Source organism: Vespa mandarinia, chromosome 8 (genome assembly GCF_050613455.1).
Source record: "Vespa mandarinia isolate Hongniang chromosome 8, ASM5061345v1, whole genome shotgun sequence".
In the NCBI taxonomy this organism is placed as follows: Eukaryota; Metazoa; Arthropoda; class Insecta; order Hymenoptera; family Vespidae; genus Vespa; species Vespa mandarinia.
Window position 1 is genome coordinate 860,011 of NC_140817.1, and position 21,641 is coordinate 881,651.

Consider the following 21,641-nt stretch of genomic DNA (forward strand, 5'->3'; position numbering starts at 1 on the left):
TGTGGAAAGGAAGGAAGGAAGAAAGAAAGAAAGAAAGAGAGAGAGAGAGAGAGAGAGAGAGAGAGAGAGAGAGAGAGAGAGAGAGAGAGAGAGAGAGAGAGTCGTCCTGAATGGCAGTCCAAAGGTCTCTCCTTTCGGAGAGCCGGATGCTCTCTCGTCGTCGGGCGGACGTTTCGTGCCGTAATCCAGTTTATGAAACTCTGAACGTGGCGTACGTCTGCGTACTATGTACACACGCATTCTATTTCGTCGTTCTACACCGCGAATGGACAGGAAACGGTCCCGTCCTGAATGCTTCTGGAATTGGATTAAGACCGTTCAGAAAACCGCACTACCGTTCAACCTCTCTCGCTAACTCTCTTCTCGTCAATGGCATACAAGATAGCCAAGAATATACTATATTCCGCCTACCTGTTACGCTGATTTCACGTAGAATCGGATCATCTCGAAAGAATGATCAAAAAAAAAATTATGAAAAATATGGGACCGATGAGCGAAAGAGAGAGAGAGAGAGAGAGAGAGGGGGGGGGGAGAGGGAGGAACAGGATGATAGAAAGAAGTGGGCGGGGGAAGGAGGGTACGAGAAGCGCTAATTAGACACCGCGCGCGAATACCCTGTCGTTATACTATATATCGAGGCGCCGTGATTATGGCTAACCGAGCTCTGAGTACGTGCTGCCGTGGAAGAAGAAGGAGGGTGATGAGAAAGAGAGAAAGACTAGGTACGTGCGCGGCTCATACGTGGGCTTCATTAACGGGCCGTGTTAATTAGTCGCAGATAGGCGATCGGACGTGGCTCGTACGGAGTGCGCCAGCAACCACACCGATCCTCCTCCTACCCCTCGTTCCTTCGGCCCGCGAGCCAGACCCAATAATTGTGCCCGGTAGTGGTCAGAAGGGAAAAACACACGTGAGCCTTGATTTTCATCGAGACCCTTGCCTTCCTCGAGGTCAAGCAAAAATCTTACCTCCGACAACGCTCGATCATTAACTCTTACTAATTAATGCTATGATTTAGGTACCACCCTGAGCCACGGCCTGGCAAATACCCACGTCTTTCCTTACGGACTTGGCTCTTATCACCGATTTACCTTGCTCCGAACGGAACGTAGTTTGAACCACCGACTTGTACCTTGAGTCTCGATTTATCTACGAGAAAAAGAAAGAGAAAACGTCCGCGTTCGTGGAACACCGAATACAGGTAGAAACGTGGATCTATCGGGAACACGAGCTACGCTACCTATATCCGTGAGAGATAAAACGATGTCAACGTAGCCTGGGCTATACCTTTGAAAAGGTTCAACAATAGCTCTAATGAAACGCGACGTGACGTCGCTTACGCGGATTACGCTTTATAAGTAGTTTACGGATAAACGAAGCGAGGGAGACTCTTCTCTCGATTCGATGATAAAACCGACCTTGGTTGCGCGTTAAAAATGATATCCTCGTGTTCCGGAGATAGGAGCTCGATTAGCTCGCTTTAAATATGCGAGACGCGAGAAATAGATCCAAACGAAGATATACGATAATGGTGATTATCCGGTAAAACCGTACATGCGATAATTCCACCGCGAGAAATAGCTACTTGTCGTTTTCTGGCTGGTACGAGCCAGAAAATCGAGAAGGAGCTGATTCGCTGAGGAAGGAATATGCGTGTTAATGCACCCAAGGGTTATTAAGTTAAAATTCATTAGCCAATGGTATGCGACGAGATAAGGATACTTACGGTAAAGCGTAAAAAAGAATTTTAGTTCGATTAAAGTGCCTGAAACGTTTCCCTTCCGATCAACCTACATAACTATACGTATAATAAATGTGTCTTAACGCATATACAATATAAAATATACAAATATAATCCATATGGTAAAAGAAAGTATCAGAGCGACACGTGGTGAGCGATACGCCTATCGACAAGCCGCTGCAGGTTGGCCGAACGTCGGCGCAATTAACATTAACCGATCGAAGGCGAGCTCGGCGTTAATTAACGAAATGAAACGAAACGAAACGTGGAGAGTGCGGGAAGTGATGCGAATGGTGGAAGAGCAAATGGATGGCGGTACCTTTCGTCTTCCTCTCTGCCAAGAAACGAGCTATTTCTAACTCAGCTATTTAACAGTTTGCAGACTGTCGCCGTGCGTCAGGTAAGAGACAACCGACAGCGTCGAACCTTCTTCGTCTCTCTCTCTCTCTCTCTCTCTCTCTCTACTTGTACCTGAGAAAGCACCGCCTGCCACGAATCAAGCTGATCTTTTGCGCTGGCGACGGCGGCGCAACTGTGTTCTCGTTCATTAAGACCTAAAGACTCCTTCCACGGTCGCACATTTTTAAAGACCTACCAAGCTGATCTTTGCCGCACTCTAACGACAAGAATTTAACGACCGATGACCCCACCATTTCATCGGACAACGATCCAAATTTTAGAAATAAGCGTGAATTATGTATTTAAAAGCGAATCGAAATAGAATGAAATTTCTGGAGGAGCACCTACATCTTAGAATCCAACTCGAAGGAGGTCCACCCGGGCTCGTTTCTTCAATGGAATGGTGGGCGATCCACCATGAATGGAGGTCATTTACTCGTATTCAGAGTCCACCGACTATATCGTGAACCTTTCATTGTGTCCAAAAGGACGAAGACTATAGCGGGACGAAGTCTATGATCCGACAAAGATTCAAGCGCGTAAGGACACGACACCGTGCTCGTGACGTCTCTCTTTCCTTCGTCCTTTTCTTTCTACGTTTCTTTCATCCTTCGTCTCCTTCTTTCTTTCTTTCCTTCCTTCTTTCTTTCTTTCTTTCTTTCTTTCTTTCTTTCTTTCTTTCTTTCTTTCTTTCTTTCTTTCTTTCTTTCTTTCTTTCTTTCTTTCTTTCTTTCTTACCGAATGAAAGGCTAGCCCGTGTCTCGGATACTCTTCGAAAGATCACCTTGCTACGAGTCTCTTGTATTATGACTCCGTTTAATCTTTCACTTCAACCCACATATGCGCATAGTGGTCCCTGTCGTTCTCAAGACGAACGTATCGCGTCTCCGACCGAATGAATGGCAATTAAAATAACCTTGGAATGAGTTAACTCGAAGGTCAAGAACCTTCGACACCGCTCGACTGTCGACCTCGAAGGATCGATTCTCGAGCATCAAAAGTCACACGATTACGTTTTACTTTGATTCTCATGGGATCTCGATGGAATTACGATCGACATAGTTGAATTATCTTCGAATCGATCGTTTAACGCTTAACTCGAACTCAGATACAAATGGTCACAAAATATGTGACTGTAATAACGTCTATGTGACTCTCGTATCGCATAATCAATGTGGTGAACTCAAAGACACGTCGCTTTCTCGTACACGTGCACAATATGAAACAAGTGGCAAGCAATGGCGGTCGTGCAACACGTGCTATTGTGCGTGTCGAGTAGCAAATAGAAAAAGATAAAGAGAAGAAAGAGAAGAGCAAAGCTCGGAGAGACCCCTCGGAGAAAAGGTTGTAAATCCCTGGAGAGAGAGAGAGAGAGAGAGAGAGTGAGAGAGAGAGAGAGAGAGAGAGAGAGAAAGAGGCTATCCTATGACACCCTCCCGCCCGTTCTCCCTCATTTCATTGTGCATCGCGCTTACAATCTCCCTCGTTTCATGGCAAATCCTTCTTCTACGCGAAAGAGAGAACCCGCGGTGCTCGACGTGTGTGGCCAGGAATCGCACGACTGGAAAGAGAATCGCGAGGTGCACCAACGAAATTCATCGTTCACGCCGATCCCACGCGGCCATTATAACGAGACCACGAGAAAGAGAGACAGAGAGAGAGAGACAGAGAGAGAGAGAGAGAGAGAGAGAGAGAATAGCGGAGAGTCCGAGCTTCACGACGATGACGATCAAGATCCTGTGTGGACGACAACGACGACCTCGTTAAGCGGCTCCCGGTGGATATAATATTATTAGGTGTGGCTCGCTACTTATGTACCGCTTTTACAAGAGATCCGAGCATACATAAATACTTCTTCCCGTTCAGTCGACTGCCGGACAATCGCGAGGGATAAAACTCGCTCTCTCTAAATCTTCTCCACGAGTATTCAAAGGTCACGCTGCTGACTGCCGCTCTTTCTTGCGACTCTTGTCCTATCGTTGCCTTAAATCATAAGTCTATAGAATTACGAACGAGTCGCATGTTCCTACCACCACAACCACCACTACTTCCTATTACTACTACTACTACTACTACTACTACTACTATTACTACGATTATTACTGGCTAATATTCTTGTTAAAATGCACCGTTAAAAGATCTTTTTCCTCAGGAGGATGAATATGCGACGAGTATCTGCCTTTTTGTGAAACAAAGACGTTTCTTCGACTTTGTGATCTTCTTGACGTTAAAAGACTATTATAACAGAAAGAAACCTATAGTTTTCCAGAAATACCGGCCGAGTCAATTCTCCAATCGACCCTTGTTACTTAAAGAGGAGGATCCAAGAACCAAGCAAGGTGGTCGTGACTCAGGAGGGATGGGGGATGGGTAGGAAAGGATCGGCCAGTGACTACACCCTCGATCGTTTTCTGGACACGAAGGATCGATTTATTATCGGCAAGGTGGCAGATAGCTCGTTCGAATGTCTTATGGGGGTCCTTAATCGATGCTCCAGGCACGCGCCATGTGTTAGTCGCACTTTCGATGATGCATCGATCCATTTCTCGAACAAGAAGAAGAGAACAAATTTTGCTAATGTCAAACAAAAGCACCATGAAAACGTAGAGCACTTGAAAATGATTTATTGATTAGAAAAATCATTAATGAGTTCGAATTTGAAGGAAAGATACATATATATATATATGTGTGTGTGTGTGTGTGTATACCGAGCGAAAGTTATTCTCATACGCGAAAGTAATTCCCAAGGCTCTGTCCGAAGATTGGCCTTAACGACACCGGAAGAGACCATCGAAGGTGAACCTATTGTCAGAGTTAAAGGAACGTGCAACGTCATCGTGATATCGCTTTTTGAATCAGTGAAACAGCTGACAGTCACCTGAAGTGTCGGATCGGTTACCGTGTCGTTGAAAGTATAAAAATCAAACATAAAACACACGGCCCGAGGAAAGAACTAACCAAGTTCGATAAATTTCCATCATCTAGGGAACCTGACAGTTGTGGGTAGAAATGAGTTTGAAGTTCGAGTTCGTGTCGTACCTTCCTTCCTTCCTTCCTTTTTCTCATCAGAGTCGCCACATGGTGCAATTAAAAACGGCGCCGAGGTTCTCTTTGTGCCACGCGCCCGAAAAGTGCCATATGGTTCTTCCGCACCCTCCTTTGCTCTTCTCGCTTTTCCGAAAGTCGACGAATCGATTGGTAAAAGATATGGGTTCTCGATGTACCTTCGGGAAGAGCAATTTTCACGAAGGAAATTATTATTCGTTTCTGTTGAATAAAAACGTGCTGCTTCCTCAATTTATTCCTGATCCTATAAAGAAAATTTGCAAATAATTAATACGCAATTAGATTGGTATTCGTATCGATATAATATGAATAAATAGTATAGATCAACCTTTCAAAAAAATAAGAATAATATAAATTTCACGATTAAAGTGATTTTATATGGCGTCGATTAAAATCACCTTATAATTATTCACTTTCATTCCTATACGTTTAACCGATCGAACGTTTACTAGAGTTCGCAAAGGTACGAGAAGGAATAATCCATTGAGCTCGAATCTAAATCTCTCACGAAGGCCATAAAAGTGCGACTGTGAAGGAAAGTTCGTGAGGTGGACGTACAGCGGTGCATCACCTGTCCAAACGATTCCATACAAGATATCCAAGACTTTCCTTTAGCAGGAGTACGCTCTCTTCCTGCGGATATACTCGTGGACAACCCTTTACGTCAGTGACTATCTAATCGAGAATCTCGCATGGAAATTCTGACTGAGGAAGAAAGCTCTGACCTTTCGGGCGACCGAGGCTAAAGAATGGAAGACCGCAAGACGATTTCCGCGCGTAAAGACCGTTAACTGTGATCGCGTTGCCGTAAGGCACGCTACTTAGAATAATTTCTGCGTTTCTGTTCCAACGTTTTACGACCCCGCCCCTCTTTCTCTTCCTATCCTTTATCTACCAACCGTTAACTTCACGAAATTCATTTCCATGAAAGTGAGAGGTTAAAACGTTTATGTAATTTCCTTCGCTTATTGTCGTCGTTTAAACGATCAAATAATCAGAAACTTTCGAATATTAAAATGAAACCGTTTCTCCCACGATTCTCCACCTATGAAGATCGAACGATTCGCTTACTCTTGGAAATGAACGAAAATAAAAAGATATAAAAAGAGTCTCTTTGGGATAGTTCTTGAAAAAAAAAAAAAAAGAAAAAAAAACGATAGGATCGTCCAATCCACGCGTTGATCCATCAAAACGTACGTACCTAATCCATTCAATGAAACGTGGGATCTTCCTGGATATTCTTTAGCTTTTTTCTTTCTTTTTCTTTTTCCTTCGAGTTTCCTGGATTACTGAAGAAAAAAATCTTACTGTTTGGAAAGGAATAGTCGAGGTGTAAAGAGGTAAGAAATCTTGCGTAAAAATCTGAAAGGATTGCCAAAGTCTAACGCGTTGACGAAGAAGCGACAGGAACGATCCTTCCAAGATATCGTGGATAAAAAGGAATGAGAGAGATACGGAAAGAAGGTTCCCATGCAAAGAGTCCATACTTTTTTGGTAGAATGCAAGAGGAGGGAGGGTAAAGAGGAAAAAAAAAAAGAGAAAAAAAAAGAAAAATACGTAGAATGGAAAAAGGTTTCCAGGATTCGGGTAACTCTGTGGGAAAGGACCGAAGGAACACACATCCTTTCCAGTGCTCCAGTATTATTCGCGACGACAATGGACCCTCAAGGACGCGTCGCTTCAAAAACCCAAGCATCCTCGGTGTCCTGGAAAGAAAACTAATCGGACGAATTAAAAGGGAATCTCTTACCCTTTCTTCGTGCGACGAGAAACAGATTTCACGGTACCTGCCGACGCGAGAATAGCCCGACTCGAGCTATAAACACGGACAATGCACGTACGAGGATATTTATTTGTGGAGTATTTCATTTTAGAACCTGACGAACGTAAAATGGGAAAAGAAACAAGAAAAAAACAAAAAAAAAAAAACAAAAAAAAAGAAAAGAAAAAAAGAAAAAAAGACGCAAGAAAAAAACAACGAAATTATGTTGTCGACGTTATACATGTAATAATTTAATAATAACTATAATAACACCGTTGAAGAAATCCTGCTTAGAAAGATCAATCAAGAAAGATCTCCATCGGAGCGTGACGTGTTAGATTCTAACCTCCTTTTAAAAGCCGCAGCGATCGTAAAATACGCTTCCTGTGCTACCTTTTTTTTTCTCTCGATAGTTTGCTAAACGTTTCTGTCGATTTGAAATTCCCCGTTGAAATTCTCCGGTAAAGAGAGAGACAGAGAGAGAGAGAGAGAGAGATAGAGAGAGAGAAAGAGAGAGAGAGAGAGAGAGAGAGAGACGGAGAAAGACCTTTCCGAAATCAGGTGTGGCCGGCGGTCCCTTTACGTTTATCCGACGCGCATAGGTGTCGCAGCGTTGTCAGGGAACGAGACGACAAAGGGTCCGTATCCGCGTAAAAGCGAACTTGTCGCGCACGATAGACAGCGGAGGCGGCGAAACTTCAGAGGAACTTTAAAGAGAAAGAGAGAGAGAGAGAGAGAGAGAGAGAGGGAGAAAGAGAGAGTAGTCTCTCTTTCCACAGTGGACCGACTCGTCCTCCTCGCGCGGACGAATCTGCGAGGAAGAGAACGCGATCCCTCGCGCTACGCGCCGCCACGCCGTTTCGCGATGCGTGCAAGTCCGAAAAAAAAACTTGTCAACAAGGAGACGAGAGGAAAAAGTAAAAGAGAGTGGACGAGAGATTAGCAGCCGGTCCAACCCGATAAAAAGCGGTCCACTGGCGGAATAATGTGCCTGGCTACCGAGGACCTCTTTGCCAGGAATGCGAGACGTTTCTGCCTTAAATATGTCCACGCGAGGAGAGTCCACGAATTTGTTCTTGAATTCGAACCAACGTTATATCATACAACACTTATAACCACGTGTAATTATCAATACATTTTACCATTAATTTTTCATTTCTTTTTTATTCGTTTGCTATTAAAGTATTTATCTATTTAGCGATCAAACGCTAATGTATTTTCTATGCACACTATAATTTTATTCTCGCGGTGCTAAAAGGATATAAACATCTTGTAAGGCTGTAATAACGAAGGGAAAAAGAGAGAGAAAGAAAGGGGGTCTGGGGGGGGGGAGGGGGGGAGAATGAAAAAGATAAAAAGAGATGTCGCGAAAGAATTTTTCGATAAAAGAAACTCTAAGTCTATTATTCGATCAGGTTGACAAACGACGAATAGAAAAGAAAATCGTTGCGTTCTTTCGACGCGTTCTACTGCACGAGGATGTCCTTTCGAAAGGAACTAAATGTAAGAGAAGTATTCTCAGCGTGAAAAAGAAAGAAAGTACCAGAGACGTGGAAGAGAAGGACAGCTTCCTCGAAATGTAAACACGATAAAATCAACAAGGTAAGAAAGGCGGAGGGTAAGAGAAGAAAAGAGAAGAAGAGACCGAGATAATTCTCGATAGCACGACGACACGACGATCGAGAATCGTAAGCTAAGATTCTTCTATCCATTCTTGCGAAGACTTTTCAGGCTCTTTTATTATTCAATGAAAGAGGATATTCGAGCGAACGGTCGATAGTGAGAGACGTCTCTTTAAAAGTATAGTTCTTTCTTTCTATGTGTCCAATCTTTTAGGAACGTATGTGTGTACGTGTAAGTAAGTACGTCCAAGTTTCTATGGAAAACGTAAGGTGCAGGGCATTGTCGCGAGCGCATGAATGGACGAAAGAATGGGACCTGGAACAAGTGTACCGGCCCACAATGCCGAGAATGCGAGGAATCCCAAGTGATTTATGGAGTTGGGCACGGTGAGCCTATCGACCGGCAAGCTCGTCGTCGACGACGACGACGACGACGACGACGACGACGAACGAAGGTCTCTCGAGCACCCACGCCTTCGGGGTATCTTCCGTCCTTGGTGCCAATTATCGATTCGCCGGACTTTCATAAATCGCAATTCGTTAATTCCCTCGTCGCCGAATCGCCTCCCGGCGATCCGAAAATACGAACGTTCCACTCGAGATCCATGTTCCACGAGCATTGTTCGTGAATTATGTTCTGGTAACGAAGTCGAAGCCTCCAAATTCGCCGGTTAATGATTCTTCCAAGAAACGAGCTCCCAGTCAGTTCTTTAGATCAAAACATTCTGTAGATCGGAAACATTGATAAAGGTATCGGTGTATTATTATCGTTATTCACGATCGTACAATTTTCGTCGATTCTTCAAAATTTTTCACCTGGGTACGAAAGATCAGCACAATATGGAATGCGGATTCTTCTCAAGCCTATATCGAGAATTCGTACAATGCCTTTTATAATTGTCGATACCTCTGACCGAGGACGGTGCTGCCAGTGTAGCCTCGAGGTTTTCGTTACTTCGATGAATGAGCCCATTATTCGCTTCTTTTACGCCCGCAGGCCTCTTGGACGCGCCATGTATACGAAGCGTTCCCGAAGTCGGATTACTTTATGGAGTTTCTCGAGTATCTCGTGCCTAGCCCGTGTTACCTGAACGATCTTCTTTCCTTTCCGACCTAGAAGACATGTCCTTTTCTCTTCTCTCCGTGTACGATCCGACGCGATCCGTATGCACGATGTCACGTAGCTCTATCAATCTTTCGAAAATAGAAGGTCATTAATCTTTCAAACATTAATTTCCTTAAGTAAACTCTTCCATGAGATATTTCTAAACGAACGAGAGTATCTATATTAAATCGAATAGACAAAAATATACTTAACGGGATAAGGCACAAATTTTAAATTAAAAATCATAATTTTCGAATACAAAGAGAGAATGTTTCAGAAAAACTTCTCCAAAGAAATATATACCAACGGCGAGAAAAGAAAAAATGTACTTCAGAATCCAAGAGAATCGTTGAGAATCCAAAGACTAGATCCACCCCGTGGCCAATGATGAATAGACCGATTCTAAAAATGGGAGTAACCAAAAAAAAAGGAAAAAAAGGGAAAAGAAAAAACGAGAAAAAAGAGAGAGAGAGAGAGAGAGAGAGAGAGAGAGAGAGAGAGAGAGAGGAGCACGCACACAGAAGCGTAGCCGCGTTCACGTTGCTACGAGGCGCGCAACCATGCTCAAGAGTCCTTCACAATAAATCTCAGAGCCGAGGTCCTGTTTTCGTCCCTGGGCACTCGAGCGTGCCGACTAAATCTCCGAGATACAAAGGATTTTATAAAGTAGGTGGAACTTATAAAGTGACCTTTTATGAAGCCGATGAATGAACGTGTCACGCGAACCACCCGACGTGATTCCATTTAGATTTTTCAATTTTCATTTTCCTCGTCGCTTCCCAAAACGGACCATCCTCCTGCGTGTGTGAATCTTATAAAGCCAAAAAAAATCGTTGAACTTGTTCGTACTACCGAACATCATTGGGCGTGGCACATTAACATTTTAAGTACCGTTGACAAGCAAGTAGCACGGTCGTATCACCAATAACTTTTTTCTTTCTCTTTTACTTTCTTTCATCGAAATCAATTTATTAAAAATATCTGTAGGGATTGTACGTAGAAGACTCTTTATTCTTGTGTACGTAGAAAATGACGCTTGAAAGAAGGCCCGATACTATGCTCGGCTTTAAATCGTAGTGCCTAGAATTACGTCGTTCGAGGAGCAGCAATAACCGTTGTTGTGGGAGCGAATCGTGATGAGCGAAATCGGATCGGAAAAGGTTAAGAGACGAGATCGCCGGGATATATACATTTTCTACAGGTGGTGCTTCGATCCGCAAAGAGGAAAGAGTTCTCGGGTCATTCAGGAATAACGGACCACCAATGACATCTCTTCGATCTCTCGACGGAATGACGTGACCCCTGATCGGTCATCGGACGATCCGACATCGGACTTAACCTCCGCGATTCCGCGTAGCTCCTCCATCCTCCTCGTTCATTGTTCTCATGCCGGCAATTCTCAGAACCCCTTGCGAAGTGACGAGCGAAACGCTTCTCCGTGCCGATCATTCTCAAAGAGTGTTCCTCGTTGACGAACCACCGGTTAGTCGGTAGAAGGCTTCTCATCGTTTTTATAATATTTGGAAGACAAAAAAAAAGAAAAAAAAAAAAAAAGAGATAAATTTTAATTAATGACTATTAAAGAAGATACGAAAGGTTTATCAAGAAAATCAATGACATTTGCAACGATCATGAAAATTCCAATCGTACCTGTTAACGAATTCTAACGAGTGAAGTCAAGAGATATACAAGACATTGCCATTTGGTTGGACAGCAAAGAATGGAGATTCCACGTTCGACTAACCTAACGAGAGAAACGTCTTGGTACCGTGGAAAAGGATCCGGCTGGCGGGGGCCAAGGATCATCGCCGCGAAGAAGGACATACCGTACGCGTCGTGAAACTTTCCGACGCGATCCGAAAGCACGGGAGGGCATGGGAGGGCGTGACTGGAAAGAACCGAAGCGCTCTACATCTACTACGCTGGCAGCTCGGTTGCCCCAGTGGCCGGTCTCGCCGGAACGTCGTACGGTACTCGTCGTTTTCACAACGCTCGGCAACATCCCCGAGACATGGACAGAGAAAAAGAGAGAACAGAGTAGAGAGCCCAATGGTAATGACACCTGATACTCGAGAGCGTCCCGACGAACGCGTGACCCGGAAACCGACCCGAGGCCATTTTTCGAGTTCTCCTTGTTCGAAAGAGAAAGAAAGAGAAGAGAACGACGTTCCCCTGCGATCTAGATGCTCCTTTCTCTCTTCTCTCTCTCTCTCTCTCTCTCTCTCTCTCTCTCTCTACCTCTCTCTACCTCTCTCTATCTCTTTCTCGTCTCTGAGTAACGTCGTCGGCAGAGGAAGCCCGTACGTAAACACACAGAGACGCGAACACATAGACGCACGTACTTACACACGAAGAATCGAGCGAGATTAGAGGGACGACGGGTCTCGGCTACGATCGTTCCGGGCTCTCTTCTCCTCGTCGAGGTCAAGCCGCTTTGGGGCATCGTGCTAACCACGCCGGTGGATCCTTCTCTACCCGGAAATGCTTTCGATCGCGCGCGCGCGCGCGCCTTTCAAGCTTCTCCAACTACTACTACGTGACTGAACTCTAACGCTTCTTCTTTAAGTTGGTACGCGAAACATACGTCGACGACTCTTAGTCGATTTTCATTTTTATGCATTTTCTTTTTATCACGTAAACGACGATGAAAGAGAGCGCGCGAGAGAGAGAGAGAGAGAGAGAGCATTTGTCATTTATAGATGGTACACTATTCCGATGTATTTTATATAAGACTTAAATCGCATATCATAAGCTGTCGAGACTTATAGATCGTCCCATTATATATCTCGCCTCGACGATCAAAAAGTCGATCTCTCGGTGGAACAGAGATAGGACTCAATCTTCTTGCTTTAAGATCGATCCGCCTGGTGCGGCCGTTCCTCGATCATCGTAGGTAGGATCTCAAAGGTATCGCGGAGGCACACGACTTCCTTCCTCAATTCTCGTGGCAATCAGAGCGCGATTTCTGCCCTCCCATAGACACAACGGGCAATTAGTTGGACGAGCCTGTATCGGGGTGTATCGAGCGATCGGCACGCCGACTGGCGTCCCGCTGCCGTTCGTGATTTATGCGGCATTGTCTTCTGCCTCGTGGCAACGGTCCTACAGCTCTCGACCGCTCGAATCCGTCCGTCTTTACTATACCACGTCCTCTTCCCTTCCACTCCCTACTCTTCTTCTTTAACTTCTCTCTTCCAGCACCTTCCTCGGGATCGCAGGCTCTTGATATTGCGGTTGCACGGTATCGAGATTCGAACAGCCGAACAGTCGACTCGCTTCTACGCGTGACCAACTTGATTCTCTCGCCTCCTCCTTCTTATCTTGCTCTCTTTCTCTCTCTCTCTCTCGCGCCCGCGCGCTATGTTTTACTCTACGTTGGCGCTGGTACCAAGGAGGAGCTCGTCGCGGCGTAACCTCATTAGTCGCCTGATGTCTTTCTTAATTGCCCGCCTTCCTTCCCGCCGTTTATTTATTGGCGCCGATCGCGATCACCATGGTCGCATCTTCTACGAAGAAAACCTCTGCTTTGCTCTCTCTCTCTCTTTCTTGCTCCCTACTTTTTTTCTTTCCTTTCAACCGCTTCATCGCATCTCAAGAACGATTTATTCATCCAACCAATTCATTCCTACGTTGATCGTATCGAACGAGTGCGAATAAAATATCGAAAATTGGTTTAATACAATTCGCTCGATTGGACAAATTTTTAATGAATTTTCTTGGGCAAACATTTTCTAGCAAAGAAAGAGAGAGAGAGAGAGAGAGAGAGAGAGAGAGTAGATCTTTCTAAACGCGTCCCCATGGAGCTCGTGTAACTTGCTCCTTCACGATTGATCGATGTGGAGATCCGAGTCGTACGGTCTCGTCGATCGTCACCGTCGTAGATATCGTCGTTGTTACTCAATGATTTAAGTCCCTGAGCGTAGACTCCTGCTGTCAGAGGCATACAACCGGGACGTCCCGTTTCCACGCGTACGAGAGACGTGGAAGTCTTCTTCTTCTTCTTCTTCTTCTTCTTCTTCTCTCTCTCTCTTTCTCTTTCTCTCGCAGTTGTCCTCTCTTTCTCGAATCGCTTTAAAGTTCCCGATCGGAAACAACCACGCGAGCCTTTTCTTTCTCTATTATCGTGTAACTCGTAAAGTTCGTAACGCTCGAGCGTGTAAAGCGTGACGCGCTGGCGCGCGTGCGTTTACATCTCGTAAATCGACTCGCTCAATTTAAAGGCCAACGAGAAGAGAAATTTTGGAAGAATTTCTTTAGCTCCACGTGCTCCTTCTTCCCGCGAAAAGATAAGGAAAATTTTAATTGTAAAAATCAACTCGCTTATATAGACGGCGTTTATCTTTTCTCGTATATTCAAATAAACCGACGCCATTTCTCGGCTTTTATTCGTCTCGCTTATCTACGAAACACAAGATTTTCTTCAATAACGCGACTCTCCAAGAGAGACCTCGATGCTTTTAAGCGATCGATCGATAAAAATGTACGCAACAATGCCTTATTAAAGACTCGAATCGAACTTTGATCCCGGCCCACGAGGAGACGTTACGTCGAACAGAAAATATCGTTTCTGCGATCTCTCGAACGCGATTTAAGCTATATCTCGTGATATCTCACGACTTTCTGAGAGTCGAGAGAAAAAAGGGGAAAGAGAAAGAGAGAAAACGCGGAGGCGCGTGGAATTTACAATTCGCACCGTGGCAACACGCACCGAATCGCGCGCGAGCGCACGCACCTTCGATAATATTGTTCTACAAATCCGACAACTCTCGCGAGCGATCAACGGGGAACGTGGGTCGTCGTTGTCGTGGTTGTCGTCGAATGTTATGTACATGCCGTTTGAAAAAGGCGAACGGAAAGAGATCGCGAAGAAGAAAAAAGGGCTAAAAAGGGCTACGGGCATAGGTTTTTTATACGTATACGTACGATCTCGCGAATACGAGAGAGAGAGAGAGAGAGAGAGAGAGAGAGAGAGAATGAGAGAGAGAGAGGGAGAGAAAGAGAGAGAGGAAGCAGAATGAGAGGACCGGCGGAGAGCCCGCTGAGTTATGGACACATTCGGGATTTCTTCAGGTTGTACCTGCTGGCACCGGTTAGAGGGAAAGGGCACCGTGCTTTATTGAATTGGGTTACATGATTTACGATACCGCCTCCCGATCTCGCTCGATCAGCGCTCCCTGTCGGGGTTGACTCGTAACGCTTAGGGCCCCCTTCGGGTTGCTTTTTCTTCGAGATCTTTGCTGTCCTCCTTCGCATCTCTCGAGCCTTTTCTCTTTTTTCTATTTTCTTTTTTTTTTCGTCCCTTTTTCCCCATTGAAACAAGAGACAAATTCGCGAGATCGGGCGTGTAACCGGCGACTCATCGTCGAAATTTTTTATTGAAAGATATCTACCAACAAGTAAGTAGATATCTAAAATCGATAAAGGAAAATATTCGTTCGATAAAATATGATAGACCCGATCCTAATTTCACGCCATCAAAGTGTAAGAAAAGAGATGGAGAGATAGGAGCGTGCAGAACCGTTCCGTAATTTAGTAATTCTCCGAGAGTAAAGCTATAGGGATATATCGTCGAAGGAAGCATGTAAGCGCGTGCACGCTCTCCTCGGAGATATTAGCGATAAGGTGCTTCAACCTGCTGCAACGGCCGATATTACGGCGGATTGATATAGTACCGTCTCGACGAATATCTTGCTCCCTTGTACTGTTCAGCATAATGACGTTGTACGGTAATGGAATGGTAATCACGGTAACTATTAATACACCGACGCGATATTTGTACTCGAGCACGATCTTTCAATGATCATTTAGCATAGGACAGATTGGCGATGGCGAGCAACGAAGCGTTTCGTCTCGAGACTACCAGCGTACGTGTTATAAACGTCGCGCTTGATCGTATCCAGAAATATGTATCCGTTTCTATCAAAGAAATGTATCTACTCGCGCTTCGATCATTCCGAGGGAATATAAACTTAACGCGTCCTTCTCTCTCTCTCTCTCTCTCTCTCTCTCTCTCTCTCTGACCCCCCCCTCTCCTCTCCTCTCTCGCGTATTATTAAGTTGCTTTTACTCGGCCACCCGAGCGTGGCCTTTTTTGCTGCTCACGGATTACACGTTTTCCTTGACGGATGATTTAATAAACAACGTTCGAGCTTCTCCTTACTTTCCTACCATATAGGCAGGACTCGCATGCAAAATATACATCGTATGCGTAGCGATAATCGTACATACTTTATACGTATAATACGTAAATTAGCACGCCCGCGTCCTTGATACGCGTTGTAGAAATCGGCTACTTGCAAAATTGATACGCGACTCGATGCGAAAGTGTTTAAAGTTCAACGAATAATCGCAAGAGAATTAAAAGATATTTTGCGGAACGACCATTTGCGAGGATCGGTGCGGCGTCACGCGATTAAACCTCCGAGGAGCAATTTAATCGCGATTATGCTCTTCGCAAATAAGTTAAGCGAGCCGTGGCAAAGCGAGGCAGATTCTTAAAGCCGCTTAAAATCGAAACGTCGCGTCGCACGGCGCGCCAAAGAAAAATACTTTGAGCGTTGGCCAGGCCCGACGTGTATATAGGGTATTTAATATCCACCTTTGGAAACGAGTCAGACCCGATTCGTGGCCGAAAGCAGTGAACATTATTTAACAAGGTGCCGGTGCACGGTGGAAGTCGTGTTGCACGTGCCACGTGGGCCGGTATATCCGCGCGGCGCGACGATAAACCAAAGGTGAAATCTTTTCGCGGCTGCGCCAAGTAAAACGATTTCAGTCGGCTCGAGCACTCGGTTTATACACCGAGTGTGCACCCATCTTGCTCGCTCGTACGTCAATAAAATCAGCGGGTGTGGCTCCGCTCATCGGCGGACTCCTTCGGGGCCGCTCGCGTCGCACGATGTAAGACGAGCGACTCGTAAAACTACGAACATCGACGACGAGCCAACGATTCCACGAATTCTTTAGCGATAAGCGAAATGAAATTTTCGATGACGAAAAAAGAAATATCAACGTCGATCGGTAACGAGAACTAAGTCGAAAATATTGTTATACCTTGAAAAAAAAATGGGGAACCCATCGAAATCATTTTTACGCCCACATACCAACGATTCGATATAAGTGAATCTCTCGCGAGAACGTTATCGAGGGTAACGGTCCGTGCCAAGAATACCAATCGGATGGTATTCTCTTGATGAGGGATTACATAAAGAATTGGGTAATCCGACAGAACCGGTGTCACGTCGTACTTACTTATCTACATTTTGTCGCTTTAAATCGATCTCGAGTATCGCTCCCGTTCTTAACGATCGAATATAAAATAAGGTATCGAAAATAAGCTTCGTCTATTCCATCCCGCTATAAAGACCATTATACATTGAGTGACACGTAGAGTCACATATTCGACGACTTTCCTTGTAATTTCTCCAAGAGGTACAAAAGTAAGCGTCTTAAAAACAACGTCTTAAAAAGCAATGCAAGACTTAACCGCGTTTAATTACAGGAAATAACAAAGCCGATCTTTTATATATATAAAAGATATATATATATATATATACATATATCTAGTAACGGGCCGTGTACACGTCCGTTCCATGTAAAAGCGCACGATCGAAGCACGAGGCACGACGATCGAGGAACGAGAGAGGCTTTATCGTCGTTCACTATTCTCCTAACACAATATTCTCGATGGATCGTAGGTAAGTACACACGATCGCTACTCCCCAGATACCAAGGATCTTTTTCTTTCTCTCTCTCTCTCTCTCTCTTTCTCTCTCTAATCCCTGGTGCGAAAGTTAAACAATCGTGCGTAGTAAACGGCGAAATAATTACCGCCTGACAGACAACAAAGTTTCCTCTCTATCGACAATTTATCCTTACTTTGATATACGACGTTGGGAATTCTAATACGTTCGATATCGCGAAGAGCTTTTCAGACTCCTGAACGATATACCTAAACGTGTCTGAAAGAAAAAAGATGTAAAGGAAAAGGGGAAAATAAAATGAAAAAGAAAATGGGTTTTGCGAAAGACACAAGCTCGAAGCATGGAATCGCAGGAGAATGTAGAAATTACTACGACGTGCGAAGAACGGTAATACGATTTAACAGTGATTTAATAAGTGGACGGTATTGCAGGATACGTCTCGAGATATCTTTCCGCGTCTCTTCTACCTTCCTTATCTTCTTTCTTCTCTACCTATTCAAGAGAGAGCAACCCTCTCAACTCGTCTATCTATCTCTCCCTCTTTCTCTCTCTCTCTCTCTCTCTCTCTCTCTCTCGCTCCCCCTTGAACTCAGTTGGACGCCGCCACGGTGGCGCCACGCATTCCCACCTACACTTATTCGCAAAGAGCTCGCAAACGATTACACGTATAGGCTCGCTTATACCAACACGTGTATCACGTACATACATCGATGTCAGATGATGTCAGAAGAATTTGCACCTGGCGATGTAGCTTGTATCGTCGATGGCCTCTAGGCCATATCGTTTTCTTCGCGAGAGGAAAAGATTCGACTCGGAGGATTCCATTTTAACAGGATACTCGAGTCTAGACTCGAACCAGTTGGTACATGGGAAATTCTAAACTGAAAGGAAAGTCTCGGCAACGACTTACGGCTTACATCTTACTCCCCGGCATGGAATCACTCGACAAATGCAAATAATTATCTAAGTTGGTTTATGATCGGTTCGGTGGTAACGTAGCTACCGCGATAAGGACGCAGGAAGTAAATATACCTTCGTGCGTGAGCTTGCATACGCTCGATCTCCTCTGCCACCGCCCTCTCTCTCTCTCTCTCTCTCTATCTCTATCTGTATATTTATTTTTCTCTCAGTGCTAGTAGTAATAGTAGTAAGACGCAAACAAGTCTTTCTTTTTCGAATAAATTACTTCTACATGATTTTTCAAAGGACGGCCAATGAATCCGGTGAGGCTACTACGATCGAGAATATGAAAGTCGCCTAACGACTTCTGTTTTATTATCGGCTCGTCGATTTATTTAACCGGAATCTAATGCTCTCGATGATACCTATAAAAGAACTTAAAATTAGAGCGATTTTATATCTGAAAATATGGAACAGATCTAGATACAACAGGTATCAGTTAGTTAACTGAATCTAGCCTTTGATAGATAGATCATGTCGAATTAATCTAACGTAGTTAATTGATAAACTCTTTCCCCATTAGTTCAATCCTCCATGATTCGATAAACCTACCGTAATTAATTTACATAGAAAATCTTTACATCTCGGCATCACAGCATCTCTTAAATTCAAATTTCAAAGGATACTTACGATTCCTCTACAATTTACGGTATTCCTCGATCGTGATTTAAAGACTAATCGAGCATGAAGATTAGAAAAAGGACCGGTCTCGGTAGGTCTAGATCGATCCGACGGACAGTTTAAGAGCTTCTTTTAAAGAGAAGCCAAGAAAGAGAGGACTACTGAATTACTGACAGCCAAATAACAGGGCGATCCGTGGCGCGATGTTCCACTACTTTCCAGTCCTCTCGTCGGCGCCCTTTCTCTTCTTTTTTTTCTTCTTCTTCTTCTTCTTTTTCCTTCTATCCCTTTCCTTGTCTCGCATCCCGCAAGCCATAGTACTTGCCTGTCCCAATATGGGCCAACATATTATGCATATCGGCCATCGTGGGCCTTATCTAAACGACGTAAGTACGGACGCGTCCCTTTGGAGAAGCCGACCGCGAATGTTTCTTCTCGTGTCTTGTACGAACGCCGCCGGCAGCGGCACTTCCGCCGCTTCGTCGGATCAACTTGATTAGACAAGGATCGTCCAACAAGTAGAAGGTAATCCTTTCGAGCGAAATTGCCGACCTGCGATGTCGTCGCTATCACCTAAACCGACGAATCGAAAATGAGATTGTGATATTAAAATTCACTTGACGTACGATCTAACGATTAAACGTCAATTTTCTAAGGTCCATTGAAAACGTCACGGTACGGAGTTAATATTTAAAGTTTCTTAACGAAAGAGATCATTCCGTCGTTACTCTCCGTATCTACGTAGAATTCCGAACGGACAACATACCAGAACGTGCGAATGCGTGTACGCGCGCGCATTCTACGAACATCGTGTAGTTGCCCACACAAACACACACACACACACACACAAGAGTTTCGACTTACGTAGGTGCACCGATGTAATTATAGATTGTGTCTCTGTGCGACCTCTGCACCGGATCTTATCCGATCATCGTGGAAAAGTATCGGCCGATCGTAATTATTGCGCCAGGCCTAACGAAAGCCATGTTGGCGAGAGTCTACCTTTAGAGTTAGCGACTTAAGCTCTGTCGCCTCGAGAAAAAGAGAAAGAGAGAGAGAGAGAAAGAGTGAGAGAACGAAAGATCGATACGTCGATCGTTTCGCGTAGGAAAGTCTGGATAAATGAAAGAACGGGGCGGTGGAAGAGAGTGATCGTTGCAACGTGTGCATTAAGTCGATAGAAACAAATCGTGGCGATTAATCGCGTCGTCGGATATAAGTATAGAGATCGTACGTGCTTCATTTCCGCGACAAGGATTTTCTAAAGCGTATAATATATCGCAGAGAGAGAGAGAGAGAGAGAGAGAGAGAGAGATATCTTTAATTATAAGAGAAGAGTCAAAGGATTGTATACGTTCTTCGATTGATTCTCGTTTGATCGTTCTATTATAAAAATATCTCCTGTTGTAGTTAACAGCTGTGGCGAATGCGAAATAAAGCTCGGTCTTTGACTTCTCCCCGAGTCGATCTCAGCGTGACTCGAGCGAGGCAGGTAGAGGGCATCGGTTTCGTGCGGATCCACGCTGGATCTAGACGGGCGCGTATAGATCCTTTCCGGCGAGTCTATGAATCATGGAGAGACATAAGAGAGAAAGAAGGAGTACAAAGGGGGATAGAATAGGTGGATGTATGCGAGAGAAGAAGAAGAAGAAGAAGAAGAAAGAGAAGGAGGTAGGAGAGGAGAGAGAGAGAGAGAGAGAGAGAGAGAGAGAGAGAGAGAGAGAGAGAGAGAGAGAGAGAGAGAGAGAGAGACAAGCCGGTGAAGAGGTCGGTGCACCGTGGAAGAGAGGAAGGCAAAAGAGCGAGACGGCAAAGCGAGCAACCCGAGTAAATCGGGGTGGTCTCGACTTCACCGTTGACTAACTGCGACACGACAGGCTGCCATACCCGGTTAAACTCCCCCGCCGTTCGATCGTCTTCGACTTGAAAACAAATTAATGTTTACTCGACGCATCTGGGTCGATTTCTTGGGAAAACATTTCGACCATCGATCCTGATCGTGTTCGTCAAAATTACATATTACGGATAAAATATAAGAAATGAAGTTCTAAATACGAAATAAATAGAATTTTAACGATCTATAGTTTTTAATGGCGATACGACAATATCCGATTCGCACTACCCTTCGCACTAGGAAGTTTATTGAACCGACGATAGATCAGTCATTGTTATAGACTTGTTGGGTAGGAACGTTGTAATGTCCTTAAGATCAACGACGTAGCAAACGAGGGATGACGATGAAATTTACGCGAACGGAATTCGTCACGGCCCTCCCTATGACGGGACGATGTAAGCAGGTACCGACAAGAACCGTTCCAATTCGAAGGTGACAGCAGCCTCGTCTTAGACTCGAGTATCCTGTTCGAGGTTGACGCGAAAATCAGCCTGGTCATTGTAGAGCATCGAGGAGAATGAGAGAGAGAGAGAGAGAGAGGGGGAAAGAGAAAATATCAAGGCTGGTGGAGCGCGCGAAAGTCGCGACACGATGACAATGTCCTTCCCGCACTTTCTCAGCTTGCGGTAATTACGCAATCTCTTAAGGATAAACGTCATGAGACGAGACAAATAAAAGAGGAGACTCGTTAGAAATTGCAATAAAACGATGCGTAACAATTTACGGAGAAATGTTGTACGTCCTTTGTTGGAATTAAGAAACGTCTAA

At 44.6% G+C, this 21,641-nt stretch overlaps 1 long non-coding RNA gene across 22 annotated transcripts in view; it reads right to left on the minus strand.

Moving 5' to 3' along the window:
- The window catches only part of LOC118451093 (uncharacterized), a 117,405-nt gene that overhangs the window by 82,419 nt on the left and 13,345 nt on the right, over nt 1-21,641 (minus strand). For 9 of the 22 annotated variants that reach the window (XR_014982467.1, XR_014982464.1, XR_014982465.1 and 6 more), the window contains exon 3: nt 5,180-5,450. The exons of 5 other annotated variants lie outside the window; for them this stretch is intronic. This is a non-coding gene — a long non-coding RNA (uncharacterized LOC118451093). Of the gene's footprint in view, nt 1-4,757; nt 5,451-6,407; nt 6,496-17,986; nt 19,553-21,641 lie in introns of those variants that run through there. 8 more of the 22 variants (XR_014982450.1, XR_014982449.1, XR_014982462.1 and 5 more) reach the window with 7 other exon arrangements.